General features: G+C 52.8%; 1 long non-coding RNA gene across 1 annotated transcript; it reads right to left on the reverse strand.

Moving 5' to 3' along the window:
- Positions 1-863: 863 nt before the first annotated feature.
- Positions 864-5,638, reverse strand: LOC123577227. Its single transcript, XR_006701773.1, has 3 exons — positions 4,202-5,638; positions 3,941-4,127; positions 864-3,123 (listed from the first exon to the last, which is right to left on the reverse strand). It is a non-coding gene; the product is annotated as an uncharacterized LOC123577227 (long non-coding RNA).
- Positions 5,639-18,232: the final 12,594 nt, after the last annotated feature.

The following is an 18,232-nucleotide window of genomic DNA, read 5'->3' on the forward strand; positions in this document are numbered from 1 at the left end:
GAAGAAAGTGGCAAAAATTACTTCAAGTGCTGAAAGAAAAGAACTGTCAACCCAGAATCCTTCATTCAGTAAAAAAGTCCTTCAGGAATGAAAGGAAAATAAAGACATTCCTAGAGGAAAGACAACTAAGAGAATTTGTCACCTGCACACCTACCCCAAAAGGCTAAATGGCTAATGGCAGGCCCCTAAACAAGAAAGAAACAATAAAAAAAGAAATTTAGAAGTTACAAAGATAAACATCTAAACACAATAGTTAACAAAAAATGGAATTCTAAAACCTGTTCCAGTAACCCATAGGAAGACAGAAGTATAAACAAGAGAAATAAAAAGCAGAGGGAATAAATTGAAAACAAAACATAAAATGACAAACTCAAGCCCTAACATATTAAAAGCTACATTAAATGTAAATGCTCTAAATACACCAATAAAAAGACAGACATTATCAAAGTGGATTTAAAAACATGGCTCAATAATATGGTGTCTCTCTACAAGAAACTCATTTAGAATATAATAATGGTATAGGCAGGTTGAAAGTGAAAGGGTAGAAAAAGTTATATCATGCAAACATGAATCTTAAAAAAGCAGAATTGGTTTTATTAATGCCAGATAAAGTAGACTTCAGAGCAAAGAAAATTACCAGAGACGGAGAGGGACATTATATAGTGATAAAAGAAGACACAGCAATGCTAACTGTGTTTGCACCAAAAACAGCTACAAAAATATGTGAAGCCAAGAGTGATAGAATCGAGAGGAAAAATAGAAAATACCCTACAATTAGAGTTGGAGAGTTTCTCAACAATTGTTGGAATGCTTAGAAAACCAGCAAAAACCCAGAAGAACTCAATCACACCATCAGCCAACAATTCAATCCAATTAGGGTCTCACTAACATTTATAGAACATTCCATGCAACAATGGCATTATACACATTCTTTCCAAATATCCATGAAACATATGCCAATATAGGCCATATAATCTAGGACATAAAACATTCTCAACAAATTTAAAATAATCAAAATCAGACAGAGTGCATAGTCTGACCACAATGGAATCCAACTAGTGTCCAATAACAGAAAGATCTTCAAACACTTGGAAACTAAACAAAATAATCCCACAAGTCAAAGAAGTCTTGAGTGAAATAAAAAAAAAAATGAACTGAATTAAGACAAAAAGACAACATATCAAAATTTTGGGATACAGCTAATGCAGTGCTGAGAGGAAAAGGCATAGCATTAAATGCATAGAGAATGCTTTTTCATAGGCAAAAACACGAACGTCCACCTAAGACTTATACCTTATACAAAAACTAATTCAAAATGTATCATGGACTTCGTGTGGAATGTAAAAGTACAAAATTTTTAGAAAAAGAAACAACATAGGAATTCTTAGACTTGACACAAAAGCACAATCCATAAAAGGAAACACGGGTAAACTGGGTTTAGTCAAAATATGTTGGGAAAGACAGTCTCCTGCTTGCAGTCTTCTGATCCCCACACTCGGCTGCATAGGAAGGAGCACTGGGCCTGGAACATTTCCTTATCAAGATGGAAAGGTACCACAAAGCCTGTGCTGGACTTGTCACCTCATGTGGATATCTTTCCTTGTTTCAGATGCGATGTGCCCTCCTCTGTTCTGCTTAGGTGTGTGCGCCATACAGCACCTGGCCAAGCCCACTGCTATCTCTGTCACCTGCAGGGAGGGGACAGGGTCCACCTGATGCAGCACAAGATAAGTGCATGCAGGCCACGGCCCTGCACCAACTGCCATGAGGAGCCCGCTGGCCATGGGCGTGCCGATGCCCACTATGGAAGCAGCTTTTGCCAAGTCTCGTCTCTGTGCGAGGAAAGCATTGTTTCACCCATTGCTTGTCTGTGTTGTGTTTTCCCTGGCACCTCCGATACCATGATGCAGGGGGCAGAAATGCTCAGACTTCTGAGCAGGTGGTAGGCAACAGATGTCACTGGCTTGACAAAAAGTCAAAAAAATGGAACACTTTGTTTAAGTGCCTACCTGTCGAAAAACATCGGGCAGTTTCCTGTTTGGGGCCATTTCATGAATTAAGCCGCTACAAACATTTGGGTACAGGTTTTTGTGTGAACATAAATTTTTGCTTCACAAAAGATCCTGGGCAGAAGATGTAAAGATAAGCTACAGACTAGGAGAAAATATTTGTAAATTGAAAATCTGACAGAGGACTAGTAACTAGGCTACATAAAGAACTCTCAAACTCAACAGTAAGAACACAAATATCTAATTAGGGGATGACTGACAACACGAAGAAACATGTCAGCTGAGCGTTTACAGCTGGCAATTAATCACATAAAAGACAAAAACATACTTATTCGTTGAAGAAGCACAGATTAAAATCGCAATGAGACCCCATTACACTCCCATCGAAATGGCTACAATGAAAAATAGTGACGCCACCAAATGCCGATGCAGATAGGGGGACGCTGGATCCCTCAGGTGGGGCTGGCAGGAATACAAAATGGTGCAGCCACTTTGGAAAACGGTTTGGCGGTTTCTTTAAAAACTAAACACGCAGCACTAAACAGCCTGGCAGTTGCACCCCTGGGCATTATCTCAGAGAACAGAAACTTGCATTCATGCAAAAACCTGTACACAAATGTTTATGGCAGCTTTATTCATAATAACCCCAAATAGGAAACAGCCCAGATGTCCTTCAACGGGCAGGTGCTCAGACCAGCTGGAGCCCATCCACACACGGACGCTGCTTAGCAGTGGAATGGAAGGGACTGTCCATACATGCAACATCCTGGATGGACTTCCAGAACATTCTGCTAAGTGAAAAAACAACAACAACAACAACAACACAAGTTTACACACCAGAGGATTCCGTTTGTATGGCATTCTCAAAATGACAAAGCTATAGAAACAGGTACCACGTTCGTGGTCCCCAGGGTCAGGGTGGGGTGGAGGCGGGAGAGCACTGTGGCGGCACAGGACGGCAGGTGGGAGACTCTCGGTGGTGGGAACGCTCTGTGCCCAAGCTCCGTCGCTGGGGAGCCCCCGCCAGTGGCGCTGTGTGAGATGCTGCCGTTGGGGGAGACCGTGTTACTTCTCACAGCTGCCCGTGAATCCACAACAAGCTCAATCGTGGAAACTGAGTGGAAAAGTAACAAGGACAGGTAATGCTTTCTGAGCAAGTGCCGTGTGCCAGGCATCGCGTTTTAGTTCCCACGGGAGGCCTGCAGGGTGGGCGTTATCCTCATCCCATTTTACAGGTAAGGAAGGTGAAACTCAACGAGAACAGCTCTCCCGGGGCCACCAGCTAGTGGTGTCCAAGCTGAGATTCAGATACAGAGAGCGAGCCTGACTCTCCCCACCATCTCCGCAGTCCCTCCCCCCTCAGCCTCCACCTGGCCTTGCCTCTGGGCCCCGTGTGGGCTGTACTCCCTCCCTGGCCCCACTCCCGGGCCCCCCACAGAATCTCGCTGCTTTGTCCACTGCACCCGGTGATCCGCGCCTTCCTCTCACTGAGGCAGACACACTCTGCACCCCCACCACCCCTCGGCTCTTATACAAGACAAGACCCCCTCCCTGGAATGACTGTGGCCGCGGGCACTGCCTCGGCCTGCCCATGGGACAGATCACGGGAGCTGGGCATTAACACTGTGGCCGGTGGTGTTGGTGAGTAGACACCCAGACTCAGGCACCACACTGACCTGCACACGCATGGGTCCTGCCCTTTCCCGGCTCGCATCCCCACCCCCCGGGATGGCCTCCCAGGCAAATGGGTGTCTCGGGGTCCATCTGTCGGGGGGGCACCCGAGATGCTCCCTAGGAGTTTCTGTGCACGCACATCATGTGCGCCAAGCAGCTCCCGGGTCTGCAAGTGTCCCCATATGAGGGCCCTGGGGCAGCCACAGCAAATGACCACGGTCTGGGTGACTGAAAACAACACGAATGTAGTTTCTCACAACCTGGAGGCCAGAATCCAAAATCAGCGTCACTGGGCTGAGGTCACAGTATCCGCGAGGCCGCCCCTCTGGAAGCTGCGGGAAATGACCTGCCCCTTGCGTCTTCCAGCTCCCGGAGGCTGCTGGCTCCTTCCGCTCCCATCTCTGCCTGTCTTCTGTCTGAATCAAGGCTCCCTCGGCCTCTCTCCTATAAAGACACACGATTGCATTTAAGATCCATCTGGACGATACAGGATACTCTCCTCACTTCCAGATCCTTACCTTAGCCACACGTGCACATTCTTCCCGACGGGGTAAGATCGCGGGTTGTTGGGATTGGGGCCCGGCCTCCCTGGGGCAGCGGTCGTTCGGGCTCCCCGACGTCTTCCCGACCTCTGTCCCGTCTAAGTCCCATCCTCGACCTTGCGCATTTTAACCACGGGGACTCCCCCATTCTGCCATACAGGCCAGAAATCAGGGCACCTTCCCCGCTGCCACCGCCTTCACACTGGGCTGGTCCCCAGGCCCATCTGCTTTGGCCCAGAGGCCCTGGCACACCTGTGGGGAGTGAGGTCAGTCAGGGTCATGCTTTGCCTTCCGTTCGCTGACCAAGAACTGACCAGGGCAACGAGGAGTCAGGAGCTCCCCCGGGGTTCTTGCTGGAGCCCCTTCGCTGCACGGTCCCTTCTCTCTGGCTCCTCTCCCACCTGCGTCCAAAGCCACCTCCAAAGTGCTCTCTCTTGTCCTCCAATGTTCCCTGACACTCGATGCCTGGCTGGGGACGGCTCCAGGTCCCCGACCCATTCTGGACCGACCAAAGGTCTTTTGTCCTGGATGACGCTTGTCCGAGGGGACACGTCCCGCGAAAGGGGCACGTGCCTGTCCGCAGCCTAAGATGCCGCGTGGCATACAATAGACACCTCAGAGTATCCACGGGCTTTGTCACCGAATGTTCTGTGGGCATTCTGATAATTGACATATCTTAATATTTTAATGTTTACCCAATCTTGTTACACGGAAGTGCCGTGCTCCCTATCGCTCAGCACACAGACGCAGCTGCTTTTCTGCGCTGCCCACGAGCGTCGAGGGGCGCTTTGCTCGCGGATCGCTGAGCACCCGCCTCCGCCTGCTTCCTCGGCCGAGGATTCTGGGAAGGCAATGACTGGCCCGGGGGACTTTGGGTTCACGTCAGCAGCAGCTCGTGCACTAGCTCAGGCCAGTCTGGGAAGAGCTGGCCTAAGCCTCTGGCCCCAACGCCCTCGCCCGTCCTTCCTCTGGCCCAGGAGCAGGTCCCTCCCGGCAGGAGGGATCAGGGCTCCCAGGGTCTCGGCCCTGCTCCGCCCGAGCAGTGCCCTGCAGCGTGGCTTCCGAGATGTGAGTCCAGGGACCCCGCAGCTGGGCCCTGCCCCCTCACAAGCACGCACGCTACACCTCTGACGATGAGACTCAGGCTTCCCCGGGCACCCACAGGCCTCGGCAGTGGCTGCCCCAGGCCACGGGACCCAGGCGTGGTGGCCGCTTCGGCCCTCTCTGCAGGCCGCGGCTGCCCCTCCCCCTCGTGCCCAGTGTCCTGCAACACTGAGGCCAGGTGTCTGAGGCCCCGAGGTTTGTCCCAAGCCCATGGCTGGGATATGAGATTTTAAAAAAATATTTATTTATTTTGAGGGGGCGAGGGGCGGAGAGAGAGAATCCCAAGCAGGCCCCCCGTTGTCAGCACACAGCCCTACATGGGGCTTGATCCCATGAACTGTGAGATCATGACCCGAGCTAAAATCAAGAGTTGGACGCTTACCCGACTGGGCCACCCAGGCGCCCCGAGATTTCTTTCTTAATTGAGGTAGAATTCACGTAACATGAAGTTAAGCATTTCAACTTTGTAAAGCGAATGATTCAGTAGCATTTAGTAAAGTTAGCACATTCACAAAGCTGCACGACCACTGCCTGCATCTCGTTCCACGGCATTTTCATCAGCCCAGAGGGAGACCCTGGGCCCGCTAAGCATCCGCCCCCGTTCTCCCATCACAGGGACGAAGCAAGGCCACTAGCCTGGGGTGGCGGTCCTTCCCCCGGCGGCTCGCACAACCGAGCCAAAGCCCCAGCCGGAGCCACGCGCTTGAGCCCAAGAAGACGAAGCTTGAAAACAGCCACCCAGGCTTTCGCGGAGAAGACAGCTGCTTCAGCCGCGGTCAAACCGCCGCCTTGCTTTCTTCCCCGCTTTTCTACAGAACCCGCCCTGGCTGCTGTCGGGGGCACGGGGGGCTCTCGACCACTCTCGGTGCTGCCACATTCAAACTGATGCTGGCTCTTGAAAAACCGCAAGGTGCCTCGGTGAACCTTTCACGCCCCCTCCCATCGGCTCCTCCTAAAGGCCGGTCTGCTTTCCACCGCCACGGATTTACCTGTCCTGGGCGCTTTGAGCAAATGGGATCCTTCCCTACGTGCCTACTGGCGTCTGGCTCCTCTCCTTAGCATCGCGCTCTCACACTGTGGCAGGGACCCACGCTTCATCGCTTCGATGGCTGAGTTCCACTCCAGGGTGTGGGCTGTGGCCCCGACCTGTGAGGGCCCCGCTCTGGTCTTGGGAGACTCCACTCAGCACAGGCCCTGAGGCTGCTGAGAAGGCACTAACTCCCAGAGGCCTCTGTCCTGGCAAAGAGGCAAGACGAACCGATTTCATTCGGAACAAACGGCTGTCAGCTCCATCCGCGAGCACGTGCCCACGAGGACACTTCCCCCCGCCTGTGGAGGAGTGAGGTTTACGGCCATTGTTGCAGAGGCCACCAGCCCAAGGGTTTTTCCCTAGCCTGGGGCTGGCTCCCCTCCTGCCATGGGCCTTCGAGGACACCGCCTTCCCCTGGGTACAGCTGGGGAGAGGACTGGTTTTCCTGCCAGGAGGTGGTGGCCACACGTCCGGGCTGGGACCCCCTCCCCCACCCCCCACCTCCCCAGGGCATCAGCCTGTCCGGCAGCCCCACGCCCGGCCGGGAGGAGAGACCGGTACAGGAAGGAGGCCAGCCGTGCACGCTGTCCTCCCCGGCGTGCTGGGCACTGCGAGCACCTGGCTCAGGCTCTCGGGCCAGGGCCGGATCCTGAGGCTGGGCTGGCCTCCAGGCACCTGTGGTGGGCAGCACCGAGCCAGTCGGCTCAGCTGCCCGCAGAGATGGGGCCGGGGCACAGCCCTCCACCCAAGTGTGTGGGAATTTCCCGTCTGCCCTTCGGCCAGGCTGGGCCTGCACCACAAGGCAAGGCGTCCCGTCCACACCCAGATCCCCAGGGGTGACCGGATCCTGTGACCCCCACCCCCCACCCCCATGCAGACGTGACCCTGACCTCACGGCAGTACTGGTGATATCATGGGCTTGACTTCATGGTCTGAGCGCCTCCTTCGTAACAGGCTTTGTGAATCGATCGTGGCTGGCTGGCACGTCTTTAGAACTAGGGTGCCAGACTACTGACTCTCATTCTGTGGCTGACTGTGCTGGGGTGCTGGGGACAGGTGAGGGGTGGGGTGAAAGGAGGGGCTCCCTACACAGAAGAGCTCCACATAGATTAAAAAAAAAAGTTTCCTTGAACCTTACAACTCTCCTTTTACCACAAATACTATGTCCTTCTCACCTCTCCCAGCATCTGACAGCCTATCAGCCACTCACATCTTAGTATGAATTTGTTGACCTTACACAAGTCCTCTGACAGCATGGCAGTCACAGCAGCCTGCATTCATGTTTCAGGTCCACCCAACCCTATTGGTCCGATGAGATCCTGATTCCTCCACCCAAAAAGAAGACTCAGACTCAGTACTAGTCTTGTGGAATTCTAGGATATCAAGGATTAAGGAGCGATTGCTAGAGCACTTAGAGAAGGAAAAGACAAGTTAACCACAGAGCAATGAGGATACAGCCGGCAGCAAGTTCACCAGGCACAATGGAGCTGAGCTTTAGGGTCATGAGGAGAGTGTTTATTATATTTTATTTTTTTAGAGACAGTGCACACACACGCATGTGCCTGCATGACCGAGGGAGGGGCCAAGGTGGAGGAAGAGAGACTCTTAAGCAGGCTCCACACACAGGGCGGGCTCCATCTGATGAGTGTGAGATCATGACGTGAGCCAAAGTCAGACACTTAACTGACGGAGCCACCCAGGCACCCCAAAGAACTCTTTCAATTTTTGTTTGTTTGTTTGTTATTGTTTTTTAAGTAAGCTCTACACGCAAGATGGGGCTTGGACTCATGACCCTGAGGTCAAGAGTTACGTGCTCTACCAACTGAGCCAGCCAGGCACCCCCGTGAGGAGAGTATTTTGAATTCAGAATCTATGCTCAGAAAAACCAGCGATTCTATTTGGGGCTAAATTTCCAGGTGTGCAATTTTGGGGAAGATTTACTTCTTGCGTCACCTTTTGTGCCCTTTCTGAGAAAAATTTGCTTGAGGATGTACTCCAATACAGTCACCAATAACCTGAAAAGAACTTCAAGCAAAAGAAAGAGCTGGGGTCCAAAAATCAGTTGCATTAACCCAAGAGTGCAGTATGAAAATAAATTCTAGTCTGAGAGCTTGGAAAGCAGCTGGTACAAATTAGACACTCAGAATAGTGCAATGAAGAAGCTGGACGATCTTCCTGATGTGGTGAGGAAAGCATACTTGTTCCATCAATATGAAAACATAAAGGCAATTAGCAATCCCAGGATAAACAAAGAGTTATAGAAGAGTGTGATGGGTACAGATAAAATATCATGACATGATTTGAGCAACTGATAGAATGTAAAAAGTACATATGCATTTTAACATCGGCTCCTGGATCATCACCCCTGCCAGCAGCTATACGTAGTGGTATAAAATTTCATTTCCTTCCTCAGTACAGAAAGGAATAATATTTATGAAACCATACTATATGTTTACTAGCCTTAGAATTATAGACTAAACATACTGGCATTTATAGAGGAGATATAGTTACAGATTTGGAACAGAGAATAAACGTTATAAGTTCTTCCCTGGCCATTTATTGAATGGCAACTCCTCACCTCCCTCCCTTTTATTCCCATAGCTCTTACCACTTGATACATTGTAGATATTACTTATTGCCTTTGTTCATGGTCTGTCTCCCCAGTGGAAAGTGAGTTCTGTAAGTCTAGGGATTCCATCGGCATTGTCTGCTGACTACAACAGTGCCTGCCATTTAGCAGGTACTCACGACCTTTTGTGGAGAAACCTGTGAACAATCTAAGTGTAAAAGAATCATTGACATGGGTTGGTGTGGAGAGAATGACACGGAGTAGAGGAGCCCTCACCTCTTCACCTGACGTAGAAGGGAGTGCTGAGATCGTGTTCAGGGCTGCTCACAGAAATAGAGACCTGTGCACATGATTCTAAGCCATTGATGAAAAAATGGGAGAGCGAAAAATAATGTAAACAGATTAAGGGGAGAATGTAGAAAGTGGAAATGACTTAAAACATTTGGATCATACTGAAAAGTCAAATAGACATTGTTTAAAATTGACAAATGCAGAAACAGAAGTAGAAGCATTTTATTTAGAATTACGGCGGTAACAACAAGAGCTGAAAACATAAACTGTTAATATGGTTCTCTCCGGAGAGTGGTAATGGTGTGGGAGACTTTTCTTTTTTATTTAATATCAGTCCACACTGCTTTAATATTTTTACTTTTTGTCTATTACTTTTATAATTTAAAAAAATGTGGGGAAAAAAGCCATGTACACAGGCTTCAATGTCCTTGTTTCCTGTAAAAATGTCTTCACTTATTTATGATTTAGTCTTATGCCGCTAGACTTTATAGACGGTCAATATAAAAAATGTCTATCTGAAGAGTGTATCTATATTGTTTGAAAACTGCAATAAAAGACATTCATGTCCATTATGTCACCTAATGTCCCCTATACAAGGATTCATGCCAGAAACTTCTCCTGGAATTTCACACCTGAAGAAAGTTTGTCTCAACCAGGGAAAAATATCTACAACGGACATGAAGGACAAAGGGGTTGACATTCTTTGTAGAGAGAAACTTTCTCAAATTAATAAAAAAAAACTTCCTAAATACCTCAATGGGGGAAAATGGATAAAGAATACAAAGCATTTTACCAAAGAAATTTAAAAAATAGTCAAATAAAACGGTGAATTAATATTTTTACTTCTCAGCCTTGCAAAATTGAAGAAGAAGAAAGAAAAGCAGTGGAGGAGAATCAGGAGGAGAGGGGAAGGGGAGCAGGAGGGGGAGGGGAAGGAGGAGGGGGAGGGGAAGGAGGGGGAGGGGAAGGAGGGGGAGGGGAAGGGGGGAGGGGGAGAAGGAGGGGAGAGGAAAGGAAGAGGAAGGAGAAGGGGGAGGGGCCCAGGAGGGGGGTGGGGAAAGGAGGGGGAGGAGAGCAGCTAATAATGAGGTGGGGGACAGTCGGTGGGGAGCCTGTAATATGATCAAAAGTCCAGCAGTGTCATTTCTGGAATTGAGGCTAAGGACACAATTGGGTAAATGTGCAAATCTGTCTTTCAAACCAGTGACTGGTCTCATCACGAAAACAGAAAACAGAGCCACCAGGACGCGCGCAGGGCGGAGATGGGAGACAGGGCAGCTGTAAGCCCAGGAATGCGAGGGACCACTAGCACCGCCAGGAGCTAGGTGAGAGGCCACACGGGATGTCCACACCCAGAGCCTTCAGAGGGAGGCTGGCCCTGCCACCCGGAGCCGTGAGACGGCCCATCTCTGGTTACCGCGAGCCACCAGTCACGCACCCCTGGGAAACAAACGCTCGGAGGCTGAGACGGGCCGACGGTTCCTGGCTGGGCAAGGGCATCCAGGCACCAGCCCGGTGGGCCACCTCTGGTCCACAGCAGCTGCCACCAGTGTCCCCGTGTCTGGGCCGGCAGGCAAGGGAGAGGAAGTCCCTTCCTGCGGCTTTGTCCACGAGGAGCCTGCTCAGCGGCGGCAGCGTCACGGCGGTGCCGACTGGGCGGCCGGGCCCTGGCCACCCCGACCGCAAGGGGCCCGCGCAAGGCAGCCTCTGCTGGGCCACGGTGTCCCGGCGGGAACTCCCGGGCTGGTGTGGCAGGAGGATCCAGGGGTGGGGCAGCCTGATGGCTCCCCTCCCCCAGCCAGGCAACGGGGGCCTGGGAGGTCACAGTGAAGGACCACCTGGTAAGGGGGGCTCGGGTCCTCGGAGGAAGGAGGGCCTCCCAGGTCAGCGGTGCCAGTGCGACCACACTCGGCCCGGCAGACTCCGCTGCTTTGGAGTGTGCATGGAAGCACTCTGACTCCCATGTCTCTTTTCTCCTTTTCTTGTACACATAGCTCATATGGGAACTTGACGCATTTAGAAAGCGATGCCGCTCCTCCCGGTTCTGGCAAGAAAGGCAAAAGAAGAGACAGTCTAGCTGTGTCTAACCAGAAGGCACACGAATGCGGGTCCTGGGAGGTCAAATCTTCGGGGTCGGGTGTGAGCACGGCCCTTTGACCTTTGACATGGCCGTGGTGAGGGTAACTGGCACATTTCGCTTCCTGGAAAACACCTTGAGGGCCAAGTTCTAGGGTCATGTGAGTTCAAGCCCCACGTTGGGCTCCATGCTGGGCATAGAGCCTACTTAAAAAATAAAATGAAGTATTTGTACAGATAAAGAAATGTGGGAAGTTGCACGTACCTGACGTGTCGACAAAGCGTGGTCTACCCGTACGTGGGTATTTCATACAGCCATAGGAAGGAATGACGCCCACACTCTAGAGCTTGGGTGCCAACCTCGCAAACACAAGGCTCAGTGAGAGAGGTCAGGCACAAAGGCCACGTTATTGTCTGGCTCCTTTTATGTGAAATGTCCAGAGCTGGGAAATCTAGAGACAGAAAGCAGACAAAAAATAGTTCACATAGGGCGGAGGCAGGATGCTGGATGGGGCCACGGTTCTCTCTGAGCTGATGGAATGTTCCAAGACCGATGGAGGGGACGGTGGCCTGTGTCCGTGAACAGACTACAAACCACTGAATCGTGGGCCTTTAATGGGTGAACTGTATCTCAGTAAAACCAGCTACAGAGAGAAGTGTGTGTATTTGTGCTGACATGGACGGGACCCGCAAACGGTGTTTGCTCCGGGGAGTAGGAGAAAAGGAAGAGCGGGAAAATTGCGCTTTGAACCTTAAACTCTGTTTTATTTCTGAATTGCATGAAGTTTTGCAATAAGCAATCACGTTTGGTACCTGGGAACCCAGTAAGGAGGAGGAGGGGCAGGGGGAGGGGAAAGGAAGGGGCACGTGGCCCACCTCTGCCAGCCCAGAGTTCTCCAGACGCGCAATCTTCCTGCCGCTTCAGAACAGCTCTGCTGGCGTAACCTCCACGTCTGCCTGCCTGGCCAGAAGAGGGCAGCGCGAAGACCCACAGCAAACCCGTGGGCATCTGGAAAACTCACACACGTCCCCCCGAGTGAACGTGCAAACCTAGTGTCTCTGCAGCTGTTTACGGCAACACGGAATCGGGCCCCGTATCGATGCTGTCAGTATTGACAGGGTCTGGTTATAAACGTTGTCCCGGAAAGGATAATTAAAAGATGGATTAGACAGAGAGCACCATCTCCTTTTCTTGCGGCAGGGAACCCGGAGGCGGCCCGGCAGTAGCCGACTGGTCACGAGAACCACGACTTCTGGGTCCCGGCTAGTGCCTTAGGGAAGATGAACACAGATGGAGGGAAAGTTAAGAGCACGTCACATGTATTCTCAGTTGTTCGCTTGCGACAAAACAGGCTTTCAGTTCCAAAGCTGGCCTGGGTCTCAACGGGTGTTGGGTCCTTAGAAGCGGAACCTTGAGGAAGCATGGCAGGTGCCGGCTGGACGGGCACCGTGGAGTAAGAGAAGGAGACCCTCCCCGTGGCAGGGCGAGTCTGGCTTTGGAATCGGAGCGTGATCCCCGCGGCCCCAGGCCGGTCAGGACCGCACAGATGCGTGCGCCACAGCCCCGGGATCCGGGTTCCAGAGCAATCTGTTCTTGCTTTGATGTTTTGCAAGAAGACACCTGTCTGGCATATTCAGCCCTAAAATCCGGCCCAAAGCAGGGGCCGGGCAGGAGACCCATGCTCTGCAAAGCCTCACGGGAGGACTTGCAGGCTGTCCGCGGGGACCTGGAGGCCAGCGGCAGGCCTGGGAGGGCTGAGCCATGCTCCCACCTGTGACTTTCTCTCTCAGAAAGTGGCTGCTCCTCCCGAGACTCACTGTCCAGTGCTCGTGATGATCTGACCCGCGGCGGGCTCCCCGGACTATGGGGACAATTGCGCCGCTCCAATGCAGTGTCTTGTCATTGGCCATTTTATGTGTCTCTCCCCTCAACTGGCCAAGGGGGCACAGGGCATAGAACGCACAATTCCCAGCACACAGTAGGCATTTTGAACAGGGCTCGTTTCGTTGCAAAAAAAAGGATAAATCTACTCGAACTCAAGCACAAGAGCTGTGGTGGTTATTGCACTGCTCCCGGGGGTGGTCTGACTGCAAGAGACAGATCCTGGTGTGCCACTCACTGGCAGGGTGTCTGGAACTCACAGAATTGATGGGCACAGTGGGCACCAAGGATGCTCCATACATCTTAGGACAGGAGGCAGATAATTGTCCATCTGGCCAGATGCTGTGGGCTCTCCCATCGTGCAGGACCCAGCCCTGAGACCCAGGAGTTGAGGGAGATCAGTGGCTTGGGGGACAGAGACCAGATCTCCTCCTGGCCCAGGGGCAGCCTGGGGGAGATGGCTTTGCTGGCGTGCACAGACTTGGGAAGGTGGTGACTGAGTCCTGGGGCGGCTTTGCTGGGGGCACCGTCTAGCGTGCCGGTCACTGACCTGGGAGGACAGAAAGTATGGTGGCCGAGAACCCCAGGCAGGTGGCACTGAGAGGTTGAGGGGGCAGTGGTACACCTTTCTGGCATGACCAGCACAGCCCAGCAGGTCCCGGGGACAGGAATGGGGTCCCTGCCTCCCAGTGTAACATCGAGGCTCAGAGTCAAGTGTGTAGTGAGGAGAGACGTCCCCACGATTCCACACCCAGATTTGGAGGCTCGGCCTTGTGCAGGCTGAACGATGACGACCACGGTGGCTGAGCAGGAGCCAGGTGACGCTGCGTCTGATCCCCACCTCACTGTGAGAGGTGATGGAGCCGGGGGGAACGGTCGCCCCTAAAAGTGTGTCCACATCCTAGTCTCCAGATCCTCAAATGTCAGAGAAGAGGGATCTCGCTCTCCCTCTCCCTCTCCCTCTCCCTCTCCCTCTCCCTCTCCCTCTCTCTTCCTCTCGAGAGAGCAAACATAGCAAACAAGCAACTATGACCTTTACAGCAAAAGGTGCCATGAAGTCAAGGTTCTCGAGACAGGTCTGTCCTGGATTGTCCAGGTGAGCCCTCAACGCCATCATGCGTCCTCCCAGAGGGACACAGAGGGACACGTGATACAGATGCACAGAGGCCACGTGAAGAAGGAGGCGGCGACTGCAGTGATGTGGCCACAAGCCAAGGAAGCACCAAGGACTGCCTGCCGCCTCCAGAAGCTCCAAGAGGCAGGACGGACCCTCCTCTGGAGACTTCACAAGGAACACGGCCCTGTGACACCTGACGTCAAACTTCCAGCCTCCGGGACTGGGAGAGAATAAATCTCCGTGGATTTAAAATACGTTTAGGGGCACCGGGCGGGCTCAGTCTGTTAAGCATCAGGCTCTTGATTTCGGCTCAGGTCATGATCTCATGGTTGGTAGGTTTGAGACCCACGTCAGGCTCTGCACTGACAGTGTGGAGCCTGCTTAGGATTCTCTCTCTCTCTCTCTCTGCCCCTCCTGTACTCTCTGTCTCTCTCTCTCTCAAAATAAAGAAACTCAAAAAATAAAAAACAAACACTGAACTCTTTAAAAATAAATAAATAAAATACACCTAAATGAAATAAGTTTCTAGTGACTCATTATAGCAGCCACGGGAAGCGGCACAGGTGGGGTTGACCATGACCATCGGGCGAGGCGGACTTCGGCCCAGGGACGCCGAGCACGGCCGCAGAGCTCAGGCCAGCAGAACTTCCTGAGCCTTTCTGGTTCAGGGGTCCCTGCCAGTCGCCACTTCTGCTTTTGCTCCCACCTGCCCTCGTAGGCTTCCCTGAGCTCTGCGGACCCCGCGCAGCTGGCGGAGGTCAGAGTGGGAGGGGGGCGGGAGGCACCCCCTTGGAGTTAAGCAGCCCAAAGTACAACAAAAGTTTTCCTGGCTCTTTGGTGGTGAGACAATTTTTTTGTCTTCTTGAGATTTCATTTGGCTTGAGACATGGGCTTTGAAGCGCCCCCCCCCCCCCACCATTTGAGGACTGACCTCAGTCAAGTTTATGACCTGCAAAGGGAGCACAGTGTGTCTACGGGTGAGTCCAGGCAGCGCTGGCATTCACAGCAGGGCCCGGGGCAGGGGCTGGCAAAACGGGGCTGCAGGACGGAGAGGGGGCGCTGGCCCAGGGACACTGGCCTGTCGCTGCCCCTGCAGCCGGCTGCCACAGCTGTGTGCCCTCGCCTCGCCGTGTGGGGCAGGAACCGCAGCTGTGATGATCACATTCACCGCCAGCCAGGCCCTGCCACGCGCTCCGACTCTGTCCCCACCTGAGAGGCAAAGAAAGAAAAGTGCCCGCGACGTCACTGCCTGCTGGAAGGCGCTCTGGCCGGAACTCGGCTCAGGAGCTCGGTGCCACAAGCCCACGCTCCCAGCCACCCCGCGCCGCGGCCTTGAGAACGATTTTAACCTCATCAGAGGAAGCGCCTCCTTCCGACACTTATATTTTATGCCCGGTTCCATGTTTTTCCTATGATGTGGTGTGTCCTTAGATGTGAATGAAAGCATTGCTTCAGACATAAAAATTATAAGGCAACTTCTCCATTCTCCGTTTCACCCTCAAGGGTGTTGATAATCGTGGCCAGCCGCCGAATCCAGGGCGAGATGCCGGGTGGGCCGGGGACCAGGGTCTGGGGACTGCTGCTGTCACTCCTGCCCTCCGGGCTCTGCCTCTGTCCCTCTGCCACCCTCGGTCACATCTCCCATACATCTCAGAGGCCGTGGAAAACCTGGCCATTGGCACATCCGCCCCTCCGTCTCTCACGGGTGATAACAACCAGAGGGACACAGGGACCAAGAGAACAGGAGGTGGCTGAAGGGGCCGTGGCCCGCGTTGCATCCGAGGCTCGCGGGGGCAGATGCAGATGTGAAGCCAGGCGCTGCATCACCCCCAGGACGGGGGGGTGGGGGCGCCGTGGCTGACGGGAGAGGTCGGCCACCTTTGGTGAGGAGGGACCCATCTGGAACCATCTACCCCCTTTCCACTCATCTTCTGGAGGGGTTGCAGGTTGGAACCGTGGCTGACGTCTACAAGATTCATCTGTGGCGTTCCTGGGCCGGTTTTGAAAAGGTGGAACAGGAGAGAATTTAGGCACCAGATAGTTTTCATAAAACAAAATAATGAATTCATCTCAAGTATGAGCTATTGATTTAGCATCACCTAAGAAGTCATCCTAACACTCTATGAAGAATATGTTTTCAGTTCTAAAATCTTCTAATGGATACATCAATTTTAACTGATTCTTCCCTGTTAGGTCTAAATCTCTCCTTTGGGTTGTGCCACGCGGCTGTCATGAGCGCTGATAACATGACAAATGGGGTTAGGACGTGAATTTCCATTTTCCAAATGAGACTTTGAGCTGAGGCTGCACTGGCCTGCTTCTTTCTAGATAGGTGAGTCTGAAGGTGTGGGCAGCGGCCGGTAGGGTCCTCTGTGCAGGTGGGGGCTCCACTGCAGAACCCCAAGTAGGGCCGGCCACCCTCCCAAGTGCCACCTCAGGCCAGGAGTCGGCCTCAAAACACACCATCACGTTGGCTTTCTTTTTTTTTCTTTTTTTTTTTTTTCAACGTTTATTTATTTTTGGGACAGAGAGAGACAGAGCATGAACGGGGGAGGGGCAGAGAGAGAGGGAGACACAGAATCGGAAACAGGCTCCAGGCTCTGAGCCATCAGCCCAGAGCCTGACGCGGGGCTCGAACTCACGGACCGCGAGATCGTGACCTGGCTGAAGTCGGACGCTCCACCGACTGCGCCACCCAGGCGCCCCTCACGTTGGCTTTCTTTATGAGGCGGCCGGTCCTAGGATCAATGTTACTAATTTTGCAGATGAGGGATCTGAAGTCCCAAGAGATGCAATGACTTGTCCAAATGGCTCTGCGATGCTTCCTCTATGCCCCGCGCCGCTCTGAGCGCCACCCACGAACCCTCTCAAGGTCTCTGTGGTGTCCTCCCAGCTGAGGCACGGGGGGCTGGAGAGACCTGCCCGACGCTGGGAAGCAGTAGCTTACCCCAGGTCGCCCGGGCTCCAGCAGGGCAGGCCAGCAGAGAGCCATTGGCGACCTCCTGCCGACCCCAGATTTCCACCCTGAGCCCCCATCTGCCCCCCCAGGTGGATGCTCACCTGCCAGGGCCCCTTCCCACCATGCACGGGCCCCACTGAGGCCAGCAGCCGTCACTGGGAAGGTGGGGCCCTGGCCCGCCTTGAACTCCATGGGCTCCAGTTAGGAGGCCCTGGACAGGGGTCTGGGGAGCCCCGGGGGCCAGGTCTGTGCACCCCCAAGCCGGCTCTTTATGTCTTTCATCACATGTGCCACATGTTGTGGGTTTTTTATTGGTTTTGTTGACTTGCTCTGCGAGATTTTCCCCAGGACTTTACCATAACAATGTTTTCTAGTCAGGCTGACGATGTCTCCCTTAAGAGGTATTAATATTCGAATAAATTGTTCTTAAGGTGCATCTACTTATGGAATAAGCTATAATAAGCACACCACAGTGTTCCACGGAGCACAGGAGACATCATAAAATACAGAAGGCTGTGGAGATCCATAACTTGGTGTTCACTTCCTGAAGCAGTCTGCGAGGGATGGAGGCCTTTCTAGAACGATCTCTGCTGGGGAGGAAAACTCACCCGAAGCCTCTCCTGAATGAGATGGAGTGTCGGCCGGGAGCAGTCTGGGCAGGCAGATGGGATGGAGGCGGCTCTCCTTGGGGGCGTCCCTCGGGACAGCACAGGGAGCCCGGGGACACGGCCGCATCTCTGCCGAGATCGTCACTCCCCTTTGGCCCATCTGGGGATTTCACTGCCTAAACCCCAGGACCCCTGCTGGAGGAGGACTTCACTCTTTAAGGGGAGGTGTCAAATGCATCGCCATATCTAAATATTCAATTCATTAAGTATTAAACATCTGTTCTAAGTAACACTGTGAAATGCAAATGATAGCGGCTGTGTTATATCTTAATACAAAATTCATTAAATGCATAGCCCCAAACTTTCCAACC

Source organism: Leopardus geoffroyi, chromosome D2 (genome assembly GCF_018350155.1).
Source record: "Leopardus geoffroyi isolate Oge1 chromosome D2, O.geoffroyi_Oge1_pat1.0, whole genome shotgun sequence".
Lineage (NCBI taxonomy): Eukaryota > Metazoa > Chordata > Mammalia > Carnivora > Felidae > Leopardus > Leopardus geoffroyi.